The following is a 23,828-nucleotide window of genomic DNA, read 5'->3' as shown; positions in this document are numbered from 1 at the left end:
AATTATCGCCTTAGTTTTTACTAGCCTGCTAATATGTTTCTGTTCTTTGTTTGAATTTATAGACGCAAACTGAAAGAAAGCAGGCAGCACATTTCAGAAGCAAGCCGAGATCCGGTGTGTCTTTCTGTTTATTATTTTGTCCCATTTCCCCCTTCCCTTAAGAATTTAAGTTGGGCAGGCTGTGTTCATATTCAGTCTAGTTCAAAAGAGGTTCTTGGGGGAAGTCGGGAGCAATCTACACATCTCTCAAGTTGAACGCCCTGCTTTTCAGGTGAGTGAAGGTTAACAACCACACACATGCACACAACCACACCCAACGCACACCCACAGCTGTACCCACAACTGCAACCACAACTGCACCCACTACACACACAACCTCACACACAGCCACACCTGCACCCAACCACACCCGCACCCAACCACACCCGCACCCAATCACACCCGCACCCAACCACACCCGCACCCAACCACACCTGCACCCAACCACACCCGCACCCAACCACACCCGTACCCAACCACACCCACACACAACCGCACCCACACCCACAACCACACACACCCCCCACAACTGCACCCAACCACACCCCCACCCCCACACACAACCACATCTGCAATCGCACCCATAACCACACACACACCATAACCACACACAGCCACACACCACACCACACCCAACCACACACACAACCTCACCCGTACCCTCAACCACACAACCACACAAATACAACCCCACACACAACCCCACACATACAACCACACACAACCACATACAACCACATACACAACCACACACAACCACAATACCACACAACTACACACACATACCACCACACACATACAACCACACACATACAACCACACACACAACCACACACACACAACCACACACAACAACAACCATACCCAACCCCACACCCAACCCCACACTCGCAATCGCATCCACAACTACACACACAGCCACACACACACCACAACCACACCCACACCACACCCGACCACACCGACAACCTCACCCGTACCCACAACCACATAAATACAACCACACAAATACAACCACACAAATACAACCCCACACACCCCTCACACAACCCCACAAATATCATACACAACCACACACACAACCACGCGCATAACCACTCACAACCACACACAACCACACACATAACCACACACATAACCACACACATAACCACACACACAACCACACACACAAACAATGTTAGACTCGGCCCTCGTAACATAGCCAGACCTGACCCCTGCACCTCACACCAGCCCCGAGCCCACGGCCTAGCCGATCCTTCCCACCAGAAAACACCCCCCGACCCGGGCTTCCCCATCCGTGGCCTTCCTCCTTTGGCCACACCGGGCCCGCGTGCCCACTTCATGCACCAAGATGGCCGCCCGGCCCCAGCGCGACCCTGGCCTATAGGCGCCACTCCGGCTGGAGGACATCGCGCTCCCCTTGGGATGAGAAAGGGAGGAGCAGTTTCCATCACACCTCTGCATTTCCCTGGGAAGGTGGGTTTTGATCGACCCGCCGGCCTCCCCGAGGGCGGGCTCCACGCCTGTTGGGTGTCTGGGACTCCTCCCGACCCGGCCCTGAAAGGATCAAAGGACAATGGCAGGACACCCCCAACGAGCGACCCCCAGGTGACAAGACCCCTGCCGGCACAGACTCCGGACATCAAAGAGGAGTCGCCCTATAACAAGGGGTGCTCTGGGACTGTCCGGCAGATTCGCCTTGGAAACACCTGAGCCCTGCTGAGTGACTCGCGGCTCCCTGAAGATCGTAAGACCTCCGAACTTGTGCTTGAGCCCTGCTGAGTGACTCGCGGCTCCCTGAAGATCGTAAGACCTCCGAACTTGTGCTTGAGCCCTGCTGAGTGACTCGCGGCTCCCCGAAGATCGTAAGACCTCCGAACTTGTACTCGAGCCTGCTGAGTGACTCGCAGCTCCCACAGACTCTCTTGGTCCCGCCGGGCCCCACGACGACAAGCGTATCCCCCAGCTCGAGGATTGTGAGCCTGTGCGCCGGGTACGCTCCTGCATTTGATTCCTATCCCCAAAGACTGTCCCGCTACCTCCTAACCCCCCTCCAAGACTTTGTGAGCCCGCGCTCTACTTGTATATTTCTTGCCTTGCTGATCATAAAGATCCTACCACTCTGATCTGATAAAGATTTGCTCTTAAGAACTCCTCGTGTGGTGTCTCTCTGTCGTGTGGTGCCGAGTGTACGATCCTAGATACGAGGTTCCTTCCCTGAGGAGTCTCTCGCCAGTGCCCGGCTACGATACCTCGAGGGTGGGTCTCAGGGCAGTCAGGGCCCCCTCCGGGCCCCTCTGAGGTCGCCTTCTAACATTGGTGGCAAGCGACGGGATTCGGGCCCATGATCTAGAGATCGTACCGTGAACGGCTGACGCACTACCGACAATGATGGCAGAAGGAAACGCCGTGGTTCTCATAGAAAACGACACCAGTACCGTGTTCCAGGTGGAACAGCTGGAAGAGTACACTCACAAAGAACTAAAGCAATTCTGTAAGGAACTCAAAATCGCTACCACTGGTCTCAACACCAAAGAAGATATGCAAAAGGCACTGAAAGCTTGGGTGGATTCTGGAGCCTCCCGCCCAGAAGGAGCGGGGGAGCCCTACGACAAAACTGGACCCTCCCAAGGAGAACGCAGCAGCAACCAGGTGCGAGGCTTCGTACCAGACGGGGGCCTATCCCCGGAGGAACTCGCAGACAGAGAAAAAAGTCGCCATCACGAGCTCGAATTAGCCAAACTCAAAATTGAGGGCGAGTTGAAATTAGCCGAGAAAAAGCTAGCAGTAGAACAGATGCGAGTACAAGGAGAACTAGAAGAGAAGAAACTCCAACGAGAACACGAGGGAAGGAGACTTCAACTGGAACATGAACGCAGCTTGAAGGAAATAGAACTGAAAGCAAGAAGCGAAGAAGCGCGGCCCCCGGGGAACCGGGAGGCGGCCGCCCCGGCGGAGCAGAAGGTCCACATCCCCAAGGATGTGGTCAAAGAATATTACAAAAATGATGACATTCAACAGTGGTTCCGGGCCTACGAGGTCGCCATGACCTCCCATCGGGTCCCGCAGAAGGATTGGGGGGCTGGGTTGTGGGGACGATTCCTGAGCGAAGGGAGAGACACCCTGCTCGACCTACCCACCTCCATGCAGACCTCCTATGACCACATGAAAGCGGCCCTCCTCACAAGGTACGGCCTCACCCCGGAGATGTACCGCCAGCGGTTCCGGGACTGCAGGAAGATCCCGGGTACCACCTGGATGGAATATGTGAATTTCTTCAGCCGCGCCTTCGATGGGTGGATCAAGGGCAGCAAGGTAACCACCCTGGAAGAACTAACAGACCTTATGTTGTGGGAACACCTGGCTGCGAACTGCTTTGTGGAACTACGCCAGCATCTGCTCGACAGCAAGCTCACAGACCCAAGAAAGCTGGCTGTCGAGGCGGATCGCTGGACCAACACCCGGGTCTCCCGGGGCCCTGTAGGAGAGTACCCCCGAGCCAGTCAGGGACCACCCCGCCAGAGAGGGGGGGAAACCAGGGAGGGCAGAGAGAGTCCCAGGCTAGTCCCCCGAAGTCCCAACCTCCACCTTTCCCGGCACCCCCACCAGCTGTACCCGGCCCCCCCCCTGAGACGGGGGCACCAGGTAACCATCACTTGTTTCCGTTGCCAGAGGCCCGGGCATTACGCCAACGACCCTGAATGCCCCATGGCCCCACGCACCACCCAGGCAGCATCCCCCGCTGGACAGATAGCCAATATAGCACTGGGGGAGGAGGTTGAGGAGGCCGAGGAGTGGGAACCCGCCGCTATGGCCCTAGTATCCTTAGGAGATAGAGAGATGGTCCCTGGGAGCCTCCTGCCCTCTAACACAAAGAAATATGGACAGCTCGTAACGATCAATGGCCACCAAGTAGAAGCCCTCCGTGACACCGGGGCCAGCATCACCGGTGTCCTCAGCCATTTAGTCCACGAAGACGAGGTCCTCCCCAACGTATTTTGCCCTGTCATTTCAGCCGACAACACAGAAAGCCTATGTAAGGTAGCCCTGGTGCCCTTTGAGTGGGGAGGGGTGGTCGGTAAACTGAAGGTCGCAGTGAGAACCTCCCAGCCCGTCGACTGTCTCCTGGGGAACGACCTGGAAAGTTCCCCCTGGAGACAAGTCGAGCGCAAGACCCACCTAGGGATGATGGGCCTCCCTGAGTGGGTGTGCGCCACCACTTGATCCATGGCGGCTCGACTGACCCCCCTGAGGGAAGTCGACGACGCCCCGACCCCTGAGGATAGGATGGTCCCGGCCGAGGGTCCCCACATCCCCCCACCAGAAGAGTCGATCGCCAGTGACGAATCCCCACCTTCCGACTCCACCCAAGTCACCGAGTTAGGCGATCTGCCCCAATTAGCCCAGTGGCGCCACGAGGGGGGCCCCTCCCGAGAGGAGTTCTGCCGAGAGCAGGCTACCTGTCCCTCCCTGGTCGGGCCCCGGCAACAGGCAGAGGCCCAGGCCGCAGGCCACAGGCGACCAAACGGGGACGCACCGGGTGTATTGGGAGAATGATCTTTTGTACAGTGAACAGAAGTCGGTGGAGCTAGGGTCCGGCCGGGTGCTGGTGGTACCCCTACGCTTCCGAAACCTCCTCCTGGGCTTGGCCCACGACGTTCCCCTCGCAGGCCACTTGGGCCAGGACAAAACATACAGTCGCCTCGTGACTCACTTCTACTGGCCCAGAATGAAAGCAGATGTGGAAGCCCACTGCAAGTTCTGTCCCACGTGCCAGGCCAGTGGGAAGAGCGGAGGGAAGCGCAAGGCTCCCCTCCAACCCTTCCCTGTCGTCAGTACCCCTTTTGAGCGGGTCGGGATCGACATTGTAGGACCTCTGGACCCCCCAACTTTCCAAGGGCACCGGTTCATCCTCGTCCTGGTGGACCATGCCACCCGTTACCCGGAGGCCATCCCCCTGCGCACCATCACAGCCCCCGTGGTGGGCCGGGTGTTGATGGGGATCTTCTCCCGCATGGGTTTTCTCCGCGAGGTCGTGAGCGATCACGGTACCAACTTTATCTCCCAATACATGAGGTCCTTATGGCAACAGTGCGGGGTGTCCTATAAGTTCACCACCCCGTACCACCCCCAAGGAAACGGCCTGGTAGAGCGGTTTAACCGGACTCTGAAGGGGATGATCGCAGGCCTAGAAGAGCCCCTCCGGCGTAAGTGGGACATCCTGCTCCCCTGCCTCCTATTCGCATACCGAGAAGTTCCCCAGAAATCCTTGGGTTTCAGCCCCTTTGAGTTACTCTACGGGCACCCCGTCAGGGGGCCCCTCAGCCTGGTCAAGGAAGAGTGGGAGGCGGCGCCCCGAGGCCCCCACCGAGATGTGTTCCATTACGTCCTGACCCTCCGAAATCAGACTAGGAGGTTCCGAGAGATGGCAGAGGCCAACCTGGAAGCGAGTCAGGAGGAGATGAAGCGCTGGTACGACCAGAACGCCGCGCTGGTCGAGTTTCAGCCGGGCCAGCAGGTATGGGTCATGGCCCCCGTGAAACCCTGCGCTCTCCAGGATAAATGGACCGGGCCCTTCAAAGTAGTGGAGCGGAAGAGCCCGGTCACGTACTTGGTAGACGTCCAGTCACCCCGGGACCCCCTCCAGGTCCTCCACGTGAACCGCCTCAAACCCCACTTTGTGCGGACGGAGCTGAGCCTCCTACTGGCCACTGATGACGGGTCCGAAGAAGAGTCAGATCCTCTCCCTGATCTTCTGTGCACCAAAGAGAAGGACGGCTCCGTAGAGGGAGTGAACCTCTCCCCGTCTCTCACTCCCCAGCAACGTGAGGATTGCCGCCAGCTCCTAGGGCAGTACCCGGACCTCTTCTCCCTGGTCCCCAAGGTCACCGACTGGTGTGTCCATGATGTGGATACCGGGGACAGCCCGCCAGTGAGACACCGAGCCTACCGAGTCCCTGATCGGGTCCGGTCCTGTATCCAAGCCGAAGTCTTGAAAATGTTGACCCTAGGCGTGATCGAACCCTCAGACAGCCCCTGGGCCAGCCCCGTGGTCCTGGTCCCAAAAGCAGCTGCCCCCGGTGTCGCCCCAGAACTCCGCTTCTGCGTGGACTACCGGGGACTCAATGAAGTCACCCGAGCCGATGCCCACCCCATTCCCCGAGCCGACGAGCTCATTGACCGGCTCGGGGCTGCTCGGTTCCTCAGCACCTTCGATCTCACCTGCGGCTACTGGCTAATTGCGCTCACAGAGGGAGCCAAGGAGCGGTCCGCCTTCTCCACCCCGGATGGGCACTATCGCTTTCGCGTGATGCCCTTCGGGATGAAAAATGCCCCGGCCACCTTCCAGCGACTGGTAAATAGAGTCCTGGCCGGGCTGGAAAAATTCAGCGCTGCATATCTCGACGATATTGCAGTTTTTAGTTCCGAATGGAGTGAGCACCTCCAGCACCTCCAGAGGGTGCTAACCGCCCTACGCCAGGCAGGCCTCACCGTGAAAGCCAGCAAATGCCAGATTGGGCAAGGTTCGGTAACCTACCTGGGGCACCAGGTCGGAAGTGGGCAGGTCGCCCCTCTACAGCCCAAAATCGACGCCATCCTAGCCTGGAAACCCCCACTACCCAAACAGAGGTCCGAGCCTTTCTGGGCCTCACGGGCTACTACCGGAGATTCATCCGGAATTACGGCAGCCTGGTCGGTCCCCTCACGGGACTCACGTCCAAGAAGCAGCCCAAGAAGGTGCAGTGGTCCCCTGCCTGCCAAGAGGCGTTCAATGCCCTGAAAGCGGCCATGTGTACGGCCCCCGTCCTCCAGGCCCCCGACTACTCCAAAGAGTTTGTGGTACAAACTGATGCCTCCGAGCATGGCATCGGGGCAGTCCTCTCCCAGGTAAATGACCAGGGCCTAGACCAGCCCGTAGCCTTCCTCAGCCGAAGGCTGTTGCCCAGGGAACAGAGATGGAGTACCATCGAGCGCGAGGCGTTCGCCGTAGTCTGGGCCCTCAAGAAACTACGCCCTTACCTGTTCAGCACCCATTTCAGGGTCCAAACCGACCATCGCCCCTTGCGATGGCTCATGCAGATGCGAGGAGAAAACCCCAAGCTTCTGCGGTGGTCAATCTCCCTCCAGGGGATGGATTTCACCGTGGAACATCGCCCTGGTACGGACCACGCCAACGCCGATGGCCTCTCCCGGTTCTTCCGCCTCAGCGAAGAGAACCCCCAAGAGGATGGGTAGTTCTCTCCGGCTTTCAGCTGGGGGGGACGCGTGTTAGACCTGGCCCTCGTAACATAGCCAGACCTGACCCCTGCACCTCACACCAGCCCCGAGCCCACGGCCTAGCCGATCCTTCCCACCAGAAAACACACCCCCGACCCGGGCTTCCCCGTCCGTGGCCTTCCTCCTTTGGCCACACCGGGCCGCGTGCCCACTTCATGCACCAAGATGGCCGCCCAGCCCCAGCGCGACCCTGGCCTATAGGCGCCACTCCGGCTGGAGGACATCGCGCTCCCCTTGGGATGAGAAAGGGAGGAGCAGTTTCCATCACACCTCTGCGCTTCCCTGGGAAGGTGGGTTTCGATCGACCCGCCGGCCTCCCCGAGGGCTGGCTCCGCGCCTGCTGGGTGTCTGGGACTCCTCCCGACCCGGCCCTGAAAGGATCAAAGGACAATGGCAGGACACCCCCAACGAGCGACCCCCAGGTGACAAGACCCCTGCCGGCACAGACTCCGGACATCAAAGAGGAGTCGCCCTATTACAAGGGGTGCTCTGGGACTGTCCGGCAGATTCGCCTTGGAAACACCTGAGCCCTGCTGAGTGACTCGCGGCTCCCTGAAGATCGTAAGACCTCCGAACTTGTGCTTGAGCCCTGCTGAGTGACTCGCGGCTCCCTAAAGATCGTAAGACCTCCGAACTTGTGCTTGAGCCCTGCTGAGTGACTCGCGGCTCCCCGAAGATCGTAAGACCTCCGAACTTGTACTCGAGCCTGCTGAGTGACTCGCAGCTCCCACAGACTCTCTTGGTCCCGCCGGGCCCCACGACGACAAGCGTATCCCCCAGCTCGAGGATTGTGAGCCTGTGCGCCGGGTACGCTCCTGCATTTGATTCCTATCCCCAAAGACTGTCCCGCTACCTCCTAACCCCCCTCCAAGACTTTGTGAGCCCGCGCTCTACTTGTATATATCTTGCCTTGCTGATCATAAAGATCCTACCACTCCGATCTGATAAAGATTTGCTCTTAAGAACTCCTCGTGTGGTGTCTCTCTGTCGTGTGGTGCCGAGTGTACGATCCTAGATACGAGGTTCCTCCCCTGAGGAGTCTCCCGCCAGTGCCCGGCTACGATACCTCGAGGGTGGGTCTCAGGGCAGTCAGGGCCCCCTCCGGGCCCCTCTGAGGTCGCCTTCTAACAACCAACCACAACCATATAGAACTGCACACACACACCCAACCGCACATACAACCACATACACCCACAACTGTACACACACAACCGCATACACCCACCGCACACACCCAACCACACACACCCAACCGCACACACAACCCCACACCCAACCGCACACCCACAACCACACCCACAACCACACCCACAACCCCATACACAACCACATCTGTAATCGCACCCATAACCACACCTACACACCAAAACCACACACAGCCACACACACCACACCCACACCACACCCAACCACACACACAACCTCACCCGCACCCACAACCACACAACCACACACCCAACCCCACACTCGCAATCGCACCCACAACTACACACACATACCACAACCACACCCACACCACACCCAACCACACACACAACCTCACCGCACCCACAACCACATAAATACAACCACACAAATACAACCACACAAATACAATGCCACACACCCCACACACAACCCCACAAATACCACACAACCACACACACAACCACACACATAACCACACGCACAACCACACACACAACCAACCACAACCATACAGAACTGCACTCGCACACCTAACCGCACACACCCAATCGCACACACCCAACTGCACACACACAACCGCACACACAACCCCACATCCAACCGCATACCCACAACCACATCCACAACCACACCCACAACCACACGCACAACCACACACACAACCACATAAATAACCCCACACAACCACACACTACTACACACACAACTACAATAACCACACACAACCACGAGCACAACCACACACACAACCACAACCAAACACACACAACCACATACACAGAACCACAACCACACCCAACCCCACACACAACCACACACACAACCGCACACACAACCACACACACAACCACACACAACCACAATCAAACACGCAACCAACCACACCCAACCACAACCACACACAACTCCCACATACAACCCCACACACACTACCCCACACATACAACCACACACAATCGCACACACACAACTGCACACACAGCTGCACACATAGCCACACACAACTGCACACACACACACAACCACATACACAACCACACGCAACCACAATAATACACAACCACACCCACAACCACACACACAACCACAACCACACACACAACCACAACCAAACACACACACAACCACACATACAACTACAATAACACAACCACGCGCACAACCACACACAAACACACAACCAAAATCACACAACCAACCACACACACAACCACACACACAGAACCACAACCACACCCAACCCCACAAACCACACACACAACCACACACAACCACACCCACACACAACCACCCACACACAACCACACACAACCACACAACCAACCACAACCATACACACACACACAACTGCACTCCCAACCACACACAACCGCACACCCAACCGCACACCCAACACAACCACACACACAACTACAATAACACAACCACGCACAACCACACACACATACACACACAACCACACACACAACCATCACAGACACAACCATCACACACAACCACACATACAACCACATCCATACAGAACCACAACCACACACAGCCACACATACCACCACACACACCCACACACCACACCCAACCACAACCAACCACAACCACACCCAAACACAACTGCACACAACTACACACACCACACAACCATACCCAACGCACACCCACAGCTGTACCCACAACCGCAACCACAACTGCACCCACTACACACACAACCTCACACACACAACCGCACACAGCCACACCTGCACCCAACCACACCCGCACCAAACCACACCTGTACCCAACCACATCGGCACCCAACCACACCCGCACCCAACCACACCCGCACCCAACCACACCTGTACCCAACCATACCCGTACCCAACCACACCCACACACAACTGCACCCACAACCACACAACCACACACACAACCACATCTGCAATCGCACCCATAACCGCACACACACCACAACCACACACAGCCACACACACCAGACCCACACCACACCCAACCACACACACAACCTCACCCGCACCCACAACCACACAAATACAACCCCACACACAACCCCAAACACACAACCCCACACACACAACCCCACCCATACAACCACACACAACCACATACAACCACATACACAACCACAATAACATACAACCACACACACAACCCCACCCAACCCCACACTCGCAATCGCACCCACAACTACACACATAGCCACACACACACCATAACCACACCCACACCACACCCAACCACACACACAACCTCACCCGCACCCACAACCACATAAATACAACCACACAAATACAACCACACAAATACAACCCCACACACCCCACACACAACCCCACAAATACCACATACAACCACACACACAACCACGTGCATAACCACACACAACCACACACACACCCACACACATAACCACAAACATAACCACACACACAACCACACACAACCAACCACAACCATATAGAACTGCACACGCACACCCAACCGCACACACAACCACACACACACACAACTGTACACACACAGCCGCACACACCCACCGCACACACCCAACCACACACACCCAGCCGCACACCCAACCGCACACCCACAACCACACCCACAACCACACACACAACCCCACACACAACCACATCTGAAATTGCACCCATAACTGCACCCACACACCACAACCACACACAGCCACACACACCACACCCACACCCAACCGTACCCACAACCACACAACCACACAAATACAACCCCACACAACCCCACACATACAACCACACACAACCACACACAACCACATTGAACCACATACACAACCACACACAACCACAATAACACACAACCACATACACACATACCACCACACACATACAACCACACACATACAACCACACACACAACCACACACACACATACCACCACACACATATACCCACACATATACAACCACACACAACCACACACACAGACAACCACACACAACAACCATACCCAACCCCACACCCAACACCACACTCGCAATCGCACCCACAACTACACACACACCACAACCACAACCACACCCACACCACACCCAACCACACACACAACCTCACCCTCACCCACAACCACATAAATACAACCACACACATACAACCACAAATACAACCCACACACCCCTCACACAACCCCACAAATACCACACACAACCACACACACAACCACACACATAACCACACACATAACCACACACACAACCACACACACAACCAACCACAACCATACGCACAGCCACACCCACAACCACACGCACAACCACACACACAACCACATAAACAACCCCACACAACCACACACTACCACACACACAACTACAATAACAACCACACACAACCACGAGCACAACCACACACACAACCAAACACACACAACCACACATACAGAACCACAACCACACCCAACCCCACACACAACCACACACACATCCGCACACACAACCACACACACAACCACACACAACCACAACCAAACACGCAACCAACCACACACAACCACACATACAACCACACCCAACCACAACCACACACAACTCCCACATATAACCCCACACACACTACCCCACACATACAACCACACACAACCGCACACACACAACTGCACACACAGCCACACACAGCTACACACACAGCCACACACAACTGCACACACACACACAACCACACACAACCACATACACAACCACACACAACCACAATAACACACAACCACACACACAACCACACACACAACTACAATAACACAACCACGCACACAATCACGCGCACAACCACACACAAACACACAATCAAAATCATTTTTTAAAAACACGTCTAACAGTGGAGCCCTCTGTATGGCAGCACCTGACCTGCTATCCCTCCCTTATTCGTTCCCCTATGTACTGACTGGGGGTTTGTGTGCACACTGAATCGCGCCCACTGTAAAAATGCGAGTCCCTAAAGGGACCTAACAAATTTTAGACAAAAGCACAGATGCACCACATGTTAAAGAGTAGGTAAGAAAAGAAAAATATAAAATTCATTTCCCACATCAGAGTTCTTCAAACTCTTGGGAAGACTTGTGATAAGTCGAAAAAACTTATTTTCCGAAGTTTGTAGTTTCCCTAGGTTCTCATAGCCCCATAACTCTGCACCATAAAGTGATGATCCTAAAGCTTTGGCCTCATATACCTGGAGCACAGGTTTTACTGGTTTTGTTAGGGATTTTCTGTGCTCAGAACCAAGTGCACCAACTATTTGCTTATGCTTTATACTTGCAGTATCTATATGTTTTTTCCAACTTAAATCGTTTGATATGTGGATTCCCAAATATGTAAAAGCATTGACAATCTCTAATGGGCGGTCATTCATAACAATATGGGGTTTACGGCCACGAGGAGGGTTAAAAACCATTGACTTAGTCTTAGACACATTAATTTCTAGTCCGTGGTCCTTACAAAATTGATCAAAGATTATTAGAGCGTGTTGTAGACCACTTGGGTTCTTGGATAAAATCAGAGTGTCGTCGGCGAACATTAAAATCGGTATCTTGGTACCAGCCAGTAACGGGGCATCAACATTCTCTGCCAACATGCGGGAAACAACTCCATTAATATACAGTGTAAACAGTGTGGGGGCCATAGAACATCCTTGTCGTACCCCACGCTTCACTGGAAAGTCAGAGGTTACCTTACCATGCCCTCCCCACTGAATCTTCGCGTAATTTGCCTCATGGAGCCTCATTAACATCGTTAAAAGTTCTTCAGGGATGCCCAGGTTCTTCAACACTTGCCACAGTTTGGGCCTTGGAACGAGGTCGAAGGCGGCCCGCAAATCTATAATGACTGCGTACAGGCTACCCTTCCTTAGTAGCACGGTTTTCCATTGTAGAAGGGAAAAACGAAAGACCTGATCCATTGTACTTACAGATTTTCGGAAGCCTGCTTGAAATGGTGATAAGGCGTTATTTTCCTCGGCCCAGTCCAAAAGTCTGTTGACAACCACCCTACCTATCACCTTTTGGATGGTGTCAATTAGGCTTATGGGCCTATAATTACCTGGTTGTGATTTGTCTCCTTTCTTATAGATAGGAATTATAATTGCACATTGCCATGACGCCGGTATATTAGCGCCCTGAGCAACCGCATTCAATAGGAGAAGGATGTATTTACACCAGCGCTCCTTGTCGTTGAGGAAATGGTCCGCCGGCACCCCATCTAGACCCGGGGCTCTACCATTTGAAACTGTACTCAAGGCCATCATAACCTCATTACTGCAGAATAAATTGTCTTTATAAAAAGAAGGTCTATGTTCAGTCATCAAGTTATTGGACTGAGTGTCTGCATACTGCGGCTTGAAGTAGTTGATCCAGTCCTCCTGGGATACATTATTATCAGGGGGCTCTGGTGAACCCCCCTTGCCCCATATGACAATGTTCCAGAATAGTCTAGAGTCATTTTTGTCGCTTGCTTCCTTTAGCTCTCGCCAATGCTGCTCATCCCACAGTTTCTTCGCATTGGCTATGCTTTTTCTGTACGCAGTTCTGGCAAGACGAATAGACACCATATCCCTCTCCCTGATCGCAACTCCTAAGGCTACTCTAGTCTGCCTACACTCAGCATTATACCACTTCACTGGTTTGGCATTTCTTATGTCACCTTTCTTTGCTGGTTTCTGGAAATAGTCCTTAATAGCTATGAAGAGGTTCTCATGGATTTTGGTTGCTTTATCACTCCCTGGATATTTAGGGTTTAATTGTTCAAGAAGTGTTGCCGCTTCATCAACCTGGGAATTAATGCTGTTTATAGTTTGCTGGTTAGCCTTAACATGCAACCATTTCAGCCTGTGCATATCATTGGTTGGGACAATCAAAGGGGCATTAACTACCTCACATGCCTCACCCAGATTATATGGAGCCCACCATTTATGTTTAACACATAACGGATTGTGATCGCTTTCTATTCTAGTTTTAACCTCCATATCGATCACTTGTCCCCAAAGCTTTAGACTACATAGAACGTAGTCTATTCGGCTACTATGTCTCCCGTTGTCAAAAGTGCAAGCCCCCAACCTGTCACTTCTTGTCCTTCCATTTAATGCCCTCAAGCTATTTTCATAGCAAATTACATTTAAGGAAATGATATCCTCAGACCATCGGGTGACAGGTTTCAGATGCAATTTGGGGACACCCCATTGCCTATCTTCCTCATCTCCAGCCCAGTCATCTTGAATAGCCAAGGGTTCAAAAATTCTGTTTAAATCACCCGCTACCACAATTCTGTTATCAAGCAAGTGAATTTCTAGAAGGGAAACCAAAGCTGCACAAACTTCTGACCTTCCTCCCCTATTGCCCCTGGCATAGACATTATAGATGTCAAAACAACCCTTAGGACCCGAGTCGATTCTAAGAAGTTGAATGTCTCTACTTCTTGTGTCAATTACTTTAACAGTAAGCTCTAAACATTGGCGTACCCAAATAGTAAGGCCACCCATTGAACGCCCCTTGACACCTTTTATTGCTGGGATGTAATAATTCGGGAAGCCTTCATTAAAGCATGGCTCGCAGAGCCAGGTCTCCTGGAAGATACACACATCGTATGAGTTTACAAAACTTCTCCATTCCTGTGAGTCATGCTTAGAGCCTAACCCCGCTATGTTCCAGGAGACTAGCGTACCATTATCTCCCCATAAATCTTCTGAGATTCCATTAACGGAAGATACAAATGGGATTGCAAACAGACCCAGCTCTTCTACATTGACAGGTCTTACTATTGGACTAGTCTCAGAAGTATCCCCGAAGGTTACACCCAGTTCGATATTAGGTTTTGGGGGGTAAACTTCATTCACATCTGTGGTGTTCCCTATTTCTAAGGTCCCTATTATTTCTATTTGGTCCACAAGCTCCTCAGTGATCCCAATCCCATCAGTTTGGTATATTTGATGTCAATCATTGCAATCCAGTCCTGAGCAGCTTCTCTCGTGAACTCCACCCATGACTCGAGAGGAGAGCTCTTGGAGCTGGGGGCAAGATTTTCTTAACTGGATCTTAGATTGTGCAGGGGCACTAGTCCTGAATTCTAGGGCAAAGAGGTTTTCAGCAAGGGAGGCATGCTTCATTGTAAGTTCTATGGAGTCATATTTGTGATTAGGGGCACTAATCCGTTTTGCCTGCAGGATATCTTCCCTTATCACTGACCGACAACCTCTCACATGACGCAACCAATGAATGGCTTTGTTTGTGAGAGAGTCGGGTAACTCCCTATTGCCTTTAGCAAGTTTGGGGACACTGGTCATGTAGATTTTATTTGAAGGGTGTCCTTTGTTAGTATCGCTAGTCCCTCTTTTCCCCTGGATGCTAACAGCTGGTATTTTATTCTTTTCACAGGCTCTAGGCATTACAGTTGTTCCTTCTTTCGAATTTCTTAACTTCTGTTGGGTATTTTGGGCATTCGTTTTGACTCTAGGAGCATTAGATATAAGTGCTTCTTGTGGTCTTGTCTGTATGGCAGGTCTATTCTCACTCGGATCAATCGAGTGTGGTACGATTAAGTCATTACCATTACCCCTAGCTGGGGCTTGATTGTTTTTTCGTTTCAGGGGGAAGCTATCTTGCATACTTTTTATTGCATTAGCTTTGATATTGCTTCCTCCCTCGCCCTCACCCCTTACTAATATGCTTAGGTTCTTCACTAATCATTTTAGTGACTCTATTTCATCTCGGAGAAGGATGACAAGATTTGTTAAGTTGGATACTTCTTTGCTCACAGCTACTCCCTTTCTAACGCTGTGATTGAGGACAGCGTCCAAGATAGCCATCTCGCCTTCAGCTGGGGTAATATCTGTTTCTAGTGACATTAATTGATCGACGGGGGGCACATTATGAATATCAGCCAGGACTGTGAACCTATTATGACAGGGTATTAAAGGGACAACAACCGCTGGTAAAATATCACTGGTCACGCCTTCCAGTTGATCCTTGGCTGCATGTTCCTGGTCGTTGTTTTGTATGATCACACAGTCCCTACTTTCAAAGTCATTATTGGCCAATGTTTTAGGTTTTCTTTTTGCCCGAAACATTGCTGGTATTATTGGTAAAATGTTATTAACTTGTTGGGGTTCTGTTGTGTCCCCCTTCTCACTTGGGACCACCCCGCTACACTGATGCTGATCGGAGTAGATGATCTCCCTACACTCATCGACAAGAACATTAATTTGCTCCAGAACATCCTCGGATGCATGGCTGGCCACTTTTCTAGATTTCTTACCCTTCCTTTTTTTAGGGGGTTTTCCATCTCCTCTCCCGGCCTCCATAGACTTTCGTTTCCCCATGGCCCAGGTATACGTGCACCTATAGTCAATGTAGACCTGCACGCAAAACTTATGTTTAAGTCTATCTTACCATGGGCATAGAGGTAGCGATGTTAGAGATGTGGCCCTGCCCTGCCTCGGTCTGCCGCGGACGGCCACAGACGGCCCGCCCTCTGCCCGGGCTCTGCCCGCGCGCGTCCCGCGAGGCCAGAGAGGCTGCTTGTTCTTAACTGCCTCCAGGCAGGAAGTGGGAGGTGGCAGTCGGCGTCCCCGTCCCAGGGGACGCTGGGAGGTGTAGTCCACTTTATCCTTGCCCGCTCGGCGACCGCGTAGTTGGAGCTGCGGCAGCGGGGTAAGGGAAGAAAATATCTGCGTTCCTGCAAGGACTTGCCTGGTGCCTTTAGTGGTGAATTTTGGCCAGGAAATGTCCCCAACCACACACAACCGCACACACACAACTGCACACACAGCCACACACAACTGCACACACAGCCACACACAACTGCACACACACAACCACACACACAGTAACACACACACCACTGCACACACCACCCCACCCACCCATAACCACACCCATAACCACACCCCCACACAACCACCCACCACACACAGCCACACACACAACCATATACAACCCCACACACAACCACACACAACCACACACACAACACACAACCACGCCCAACCACAACCACACACAACCACACACAACCCCCACACACAACCCCACACACACAACCCCACACATACAACCACACACACAACCGCACACACACAACTGCACACACAGCCACACACAACTGCACACACAGCCACACACAACTGCACACACACAACCACACACAACCACACACACAGCCACACACACACCACTGCACATACCACACACACCCACAACCACACCCACCCACAACCACACCCACAACCACCCACAATGACTGTACCCACAACCATACCCACATCCCCACACAACCACCCACCACACCCACAACCACACACAGCCGCACACACAACCCCCCCACACACAACCACACACACAACCATCGCACACACCACACCCACCCACAACCCCACCCGCACCCACAACCACCCAAACACAACCACACACACAACCACACACACAACCACACACAGCCACACACACAGCCACACACACAGCCACACACACAACCACACACAACCACACACACAGCCACACACACACCACACCCACAACCACACCCACACCACACCCAACCACACACGCAACCTCACCCGCACCCACAACCACACAAACACAACCCCACACAACCACACCCACCCACACCCACAACCAAACACCCACAACCAAACACACACAACCAAACACACACAACCACACACATACAACCACACACAACCCCACACATAACCACAACCATACACAACTACACATGCACACCCATAACCACACACCCAACCACACAACCACACACACACAACCGCACTCCCAACCACACACACAACCGCACACCCAACCGCACACCCAACACAACCACATGCACAACCACACACAACCACACACACAACTACAATAACACAACCACACACAACCATCACACACAACCACACCCACACCCCACCACATCCATACAGAACCACAACCACACTCAGCCACACACACCATCACACACACCCACACACCACACCCAACCACAACCAACCACAACCCCACCCACCCACAACTGCACACAACCACATACCACACACAACCACACACATGCACACAACCACACACCCAACCGCACACCCACAGCTGTACCCACAACCGCACCACAACCGCACCCACTACACACACAACCATACACCTCACACACACAACCACAGCCACACCCGCACCCAACCATACCCGCACCCAACCCCACCCGCACCCAACCACACCCACCCACAACCACACCCACAACCATACAAATACAACCACACAACCCCACACACACACAACCACATACACAACCGCAATCGCACCCACACCCATAACCGAATACCACAACCACACAGCCACACACACCACACCCATACCACACCCAACCACACACAACCTCACCCGCACACCCAACCACAACCAACCACAACCACACCCACCCACAACTACACACAACCATACACATGCACACAACCACACCCAACCGCACACCCACAGCTGTACCCACAACCACAACCACAACTGCACCCACTACACACACAACCTCACACACACAGCCACACACAGCCACACCTGCACCCAACCACACCCGTACCAAACTGCACCCAACCACACCCGCACCCAACCACACCCGCACCCAACCACACCTGTACCCAACCACACCCGTACCCAACCACACCCATACCAAACCACACCCGTACCCAACCACACCCACACACAACCACACCCACAACCACACCCACAACCACACAACCACACACACCCACAACTGTACCCAACCACCCACACAACCACACACACAACCCCACACACAACCACATCTGCAATTGTACCCGCACACCACAACCACACACAGCCACACATACCACACCCACACCACACCCAACAACACACACAACCTCACCCACAACCACACAACCACACAAATCGAACCCCACACACAACCCCACACACAACCCCACACATACAACCACACACAACCACACACAACCACATACACAACCACACACAACCACAATAACACACACATACCACCACACATATACAACCACACACACAACCACACACAACCACAACCACACACAACCACAACCATACCCAACCCCACACCCAACCCCACACTCGCAATCGCACCCACAACTACATACACAGCCACACACACACACCACAACCACACCCACACCACACCCAACCACACACACAACCTCACTCGCACCCACAACCACATAAATACAACCACACAAATACAACCTCACACACCCCACACACAACCCCACAAATACCACACACAACCACACACACAACCACACGCACAACCACACACAACCACACACACAACCACACACACAAGCACCCACCCAACCAACCACAACCATACAGAACTGCACAAGCACACCCAACCGAACACACAACCACACACACATACAATCACACACACATAACCGCACACACACAACTGCACACACCCAACCGCGCACACACAACCCCACACCTACAACCACATGCACAACCACATAAACAACCCCACACAACCACACACACAACTACAATAACAACCACAAACACAACCACAACCACACACACAACCACAACCAAACACACACAACCACACACACAGAATCACAACCACACACAACCCCACACACAACCCAACACACACAACCCCACACACAACCGCACACACAACCACACACAACCACAACACACAACCAACCACACACACAACCACACCCAACCAAACCCACAACCAAACACCCACAGCCAAACACCCACAACCAAATGCACACAACCAAACATACACAACCAAACACACACAACCACACACACAACCACACACAACCCCACACATAACCACACACATAACCAACCACACACAACCAACCACACACAACCAAACACACACAACCCCACACACAACCACATGCATAACCACATGCACAACCAAACACACAACCAACCACACACAACCACACCCAACACACAACCACACCCAACACACAACCACACCCAACACACAACCACACAAACCCCACACAACCCCACACACCTGCCCCCACACACAATCCCACACACCCGCCCCCACACACAATCCCACACACCCGCACACCCACTCCCACACAACCCCACACACAACTGCACACACACAACTGTACACTCAGCCACACACACAACTACACACACACAACCACACCTAACCACACATATACAACCACGCGCAGCCACACCCACAACCACACGCACAACCACACCCGCAGCCACACCCGCAGCCACACCCGCAACCACACCCCCACACACATCACCACACACACAACCACACACACACACAACCGAACACACACCACCACACATACCACACACACACCACACACACACCACACACACTCAACTGAACACACACACAACCGAACACACACAACCAAACACACACAACCGACCACACACAACTACACCAGCACACACAACCACACCTGCACACACAACCACACCCGCACACACAACCCCACATATAACCCCCCACACACAACACCCCCCCACACAGAAGCCCCTAAACCACACACAACCCCCACACGCACAACCACACACAACCACCACACACAACCACCACACACACCACCACACACACAACCAAACACACAACCCCCCACACACAACACAACCCCCATACATAACCCCCACAACCACACACAACCCCCACAACCACATACACAACCCCCACAACCACATACACAACCCCCACATGCACAACCACCACACACAACCACCACGCACAACCACCATACACAACCACCACACACACCACCACACACACAACCAAACACACAACCAACCATACACAACCACACACACACACACAACAACCACACGAACAGCCAGACGCACAACCACATGCACAACCACAACCACCCACACAACCGCACCATACCCGCACAACCACACACACAACCATACACACAACCACACTGGCACATACAACCACACCCGCACACACAACCACACCTGCACACACAACCACACCTGCACATACAGCCACACCCACACACACAGCCCCACCTGCACACAACACACAACCCCCCACACACAGCCCCCCACACACAGCCCCCACAACCACACACAACCCCACATGCACAACCCCCACATGCACAACCCCCACATGCACCCACCACACGCATCCACTGCACACACCACCACACACACAACCACACCCGCACACACAACCACACCCGCGCACACACCACACCCGCACACACAACCCCACACACAACCCCACACACACAACACAACCCCCCACACACAACCAACACAATCACACACACAACCCCCACCACACACACAACCACCACATGCACAACTACCACACACAACCACCACACACAGCCACCACACACAACCACCACACACACAACCCAACACACACCACCACACACACAACCACACCCACACATACAGCCACACCCAACCACACAACCACACCCAAGCACACCCAACCCCCCACCCAACCCCTCTACCCAACACCCAACACACCACACACAACCCCCCACACACAAGCCCGGCAACCACACACACAACCCCCACACACACAACCCCCACATGCAACCACCAAACACCACCACACACACCACCACCGCACACACCACCACACACAACACCACACATACCACCACACACAACACCACACACACCACTGAACACACACACAACCAAACACACACACAACCGACCACACACAACCACACCCGCACACACAACCACACCAGCACACACAACCACACCCACAAACCCACACACAACCCCCCACACACAACACAACCCCCACAATCACACACATAACCCCCACCACACATACAACCCCCACACGCACAACTACCATGCACAACCACCACACAACCACCACACACAACCACCACACACAACCACCACACACACAACCCAACACACACCACCACACACACAACCACACCCACACATACAGCCACACCCAACCACACAACCACACCCAAGCACACCCAACCCCCCACCCAACCCCCCTACCCAACACCCAACACACCACACACAACCCCCCCCCACACAACCCCGGCAACCACACACACAACCCCCACACACACAACCCCCACATGCAACCACCAAACACCACCACACACACCACCACCGCACACACCACCACACACACCACCACACACACCAACACACACAACACCACACATACCACTGAACACACACACAACCAAACACACACACAACCGACCACACACAACCACACCCGCAAACACAACCACACCAGCACACACAACCACACCCACAAACCCACACACAACCCCACATACACAACACAACCCCCACACACAACCCCCACAATCACACACACAACCCCCACCACACATACAACCCCCACATGCACAACTACCATGCACAACCACCACACAACCACCACATACAACCACCACACACAACCACCACACACAAGCACCACACACACCACCACACACACAACCAAACACACAACCAACCACACACAACCACACACACACACTCAACAACCACACGCACAACCACATGCACAACCACAACCAAACACTCAACCACCCACACAACCGCACCCACACCCGCACAACCACACACACAACCATATACACAACCATACCCGCACACACAACCACACCTGCATACACAACCACACCTGCACACACAGCCACACCCGCACACACAGCCATACCTGCATACACAGCCACACACACAACCATACCCAACCCCACACACAACCCCCACACACAACACACAACCCCCCCCACACACAACCCCCTCACACAACCCCCCCACACAACCCCCACATGCACAACCCCCACATGCACAACCTCCACATGCACAACCCCCACACGCACCCACCACATGCATCCACTGCACACACCACCATACACAAAACCAGCCCCCCACACACACACAACCACACACACACAACTGAACACACACACAACCACACACACACAGCCAAACACACCCAACCAAACACACACAACCAAACACACACACAACCAACCACACACACAACCGACCACACACAACCACACCCACACACACAACCACACCCGCGCACACAACCACACCCGCACACACAACCACACACACAACCCCACACACACAACCCCCACACACAACCCCCACAATCACACACACAACCCCCACCACACACACAACCCCCACACGCACAACTACCACACACAACCACCACAAACAACCACCACACACACAACCCAACACACACCACTACACACAACCACACCCGCACACACAATCACACCTGCATACACAACCACACCCACGCACACAACCCCACACACAACCCCACACACACAACCCCC

The sequence above is a fragment of the Triturus cristatus genome, chromosome 1_1, assembly GCF_964204655.1.
Source record: "Triturus cristatus chromosome 1_1, aTriCri1.1, whole genome shotgun sequence".
Taxonomy (NCBI): domain Eukaryota; kingdom Metazoa; phylum Chordata; class Amphibia; order Caudata; family Salamandridae; genus Triturus; species Triturus cristatus.
The sequence above is the reverse complement of the archived record's forward strand: the minus strand, read 5'-3'. Positions refer to the sequence as shown.